The 2,123-nt window shown below is 42.0% G+C and overlaps 4 non-coding genes across 4 annotated transcripts; 1 reads left to right on the plus strand and 3 right to left on the minus strand.

Annotated features, from left to right (window-relative positions):
* Positions 1 to 218: 218 nt before the first annotated feature.
* On the minus strand, positions 219 to 291 carry trnaa-agc (transfer RNA alanine (anticodon AGC)). Its single transcript has one exon. It is a non-coding gene; the product is annotated as a tRNA-Ala (tRNA).
* A 394-nt stretch (positions 292 to 685) lies between these two features.
* trnaa-agc (transfer RNA alanine (anticodon AGC)) lies at positions 686 to 758 on the minus strand. Its single transcript has one exon. It is a non-coding gene; the product is annotated as a tRNA-Ala (tRNA).
* Positions 759 to 1,155: 397 nt separating this feature from the next.
* Positions 1,156 to 1,228, minus strand: trnaa-ugc (transfer RNA alanine (anticodon UGC)). The gene has a single exon. It is a non-coding gene; the product is annotated as a tRNA-Ala (tRNA).
* A 226-nt stretch (positions 1,229 to 1,454) lies between these two features.
* trnas-gcu (transfer RNA serine (anticodon GCU)) lies at positions 1,455 to 1,536 on the plus strand. The gene has a single exon. It is a non-coding gene; the product is annotated as a tRNA-Ser (tRNA).
* The last annotated feature ends 587 nt before the right edge of the window (positions 1,537 to 2,123 follow it).

Below are 2,123 nucleotides of genomic sequence, written 5' to 3' on the forward strand. Positions count from 1 at the left end.
CGCCCACATGCAAAGCGAGCGCTCTACCACTTGAACTAATTCCCGACACAGGTCCAACAAAAACGATCAAAAAATCTCACGATTTTCAGTAGATTCAATTCAAATGAACATAAAAGGAGCTCTGTGTAAAGCCTTGACCTCGTCTACAGCAGATTGTGGTACTTGACAAGATACTCGATCTGAAATGAAAAGTACAACTGACTGAGACAAGGACATCATGGAGAATGCGGGCATCGATCCCGCTACCTCTCGCATGCTAAGCGAGCGCTCTACCACTTGAGCTAATTCCCCACACTGGGACAAGAAAAGGGATACAAAAAATCTCACGATTTTCAATGGATTTGAATCAAGAACAGCAAAGGACTCCTGTGCAAAGCTTGATCCTCTCCCCTTCTTGATCAGTGATGGGACGGTTAAAAGACTGAGTACTACAGAGAAAGTCTTTTGGAGAATGCAGGCATCAATCCCACTACCGCCCACATGCAAAGCGAGCGCTCTACCACTTGAACTAATTCCCGACACAGGTCCAACAAAAACGATCAAAAAATCTCACGATTTTCAGTAGATTCAATTCAAATGAACATAAAAGTAGCTCTGTGTAAAGCCTTGACCTCGTCTACAGCAGATTTTGGTACTTGACAAGATACTCGATCTGAAAAGAAAAGTACAATTGACAGAGACATTCTGGAGAATGCGGGCATCGATCCCGCTACTTCTCGCATGCTAAGCGAGCGCTCTACCACTTGAGCTAATTCCCCACTGTGGGACAAGAAAAGGGATCAAAAAATCTCACGATTTTCAATAGATTTGAATCAAGAACAGCAAAGGACTCCTGTGCAAAGCTTGATCCTCTCCCCTTCTTGATCAGTGATGGGACGGTTAAAAGACTGAGTACTACAGAGAAAGTCTTTTGGAGAATGCAGGCATCAATCCCACTACCTCTCACATGCAAGGCGAGCGCTTTACCACTTGAGCTAATTCCCCACACATGTACAAGATTAACGATAAAAAAATCTCATGATTCAGTAGATTCAATTCAAATGAACATAAAAGGAGCTCTGTGTAAAGCCTTGACCTCGTCTACAGCAGATTTAGGTGCTTGACAAGATATTTGTTCTGAAATGAAAAGTACAAATGACTGAGACAAGGACATTCTGGAGAATGCGGGCATCGATCCCGCTACCTCTCACATGCAAAGCGAGCGCTCTACCACTTGAGCTAATTCCCCACACATGTCCAACAAAAACGATAAAAAAATCTCACGATTTTCAGTAGATTCAATTCAAATGAACATCAAAAGAGCTCTTTGTAAAGCCTTGACATCGTCTACAGCAGATTGTGGTACTTGACAAGATACTCGATCTGAAATGAAAAGTACAATTGAGCGAGACAGAGACATTCTGGAGAATGCGGGTATTGATCCCGCTACTTCTCTTCTTCTTACTTTAAGCAAAGACGAGGTGGCAGAGTGGTTAATGCGATGGACTGCTAATCCATTGTGCTCAGCACGCGTGGGTTCAAATCCCATCCTTGTTGTAAGCTTTAAGTTGTGAAGTGGCCTCAGAAATAATTAAGCTTTGTCTGTAATTTTGGTCTATTATGGTTATTTAAAGAAGATCACACTGGAATGTAAGTTTTTGGTCAAAACTCCAATGCTCGTTGTTTCAATTCTTCCATGGACTCTTATGATGAGAAAAGAGCAAAGAATGCAAATGCCATAACATCCATTATGGCACTCGGTTTTGTGTATAGACATTTGAGGAAGACTTCAGGAAATACTTGATCAGTGATGGGACAGTTAAGAGACTGAGTACTACAGAGAAAGTCTTTTGGAGAATGCAGGCATCAATCCCACTACCTCCCACATGCAAAGCAAGCACTCTACCATTTGAGCTAATTCCCCACACATGTCCAACAAAAACGATCAAAAAAATCTCATGATTCAGTAGATTCAATTCAAATGAACATAAAAGGAGCTCTGTGAAAAGCCTTGACTTCGTCTACAGCAGATTGCGGTACTTAACAAGAAGCTCAATCTTAAATGAAAAGCACAACCGACTCAGACATTCTGGAGAATGTGGGCATTGTTCCCGGTAACGCTCATATGCTAAGCGAGTACTCTA

The sequence above is a fragment of the Poecilia formosa genome, unplaced genomic scaffold, assembly GCF_000485575.1.
Source record: "Poecilia formosa unplaced genomic scaffold, Poecilia_formosa-5.1.2 Scaffold479, whole genome shotgun sequence".
NCBI classification, from domain to species: Eukaryota; Metazoa; Chordata; class Actinopteri; order Cyprinodontiformes; family Poeciliidae; genus Poecilia; species Poecilia formosa.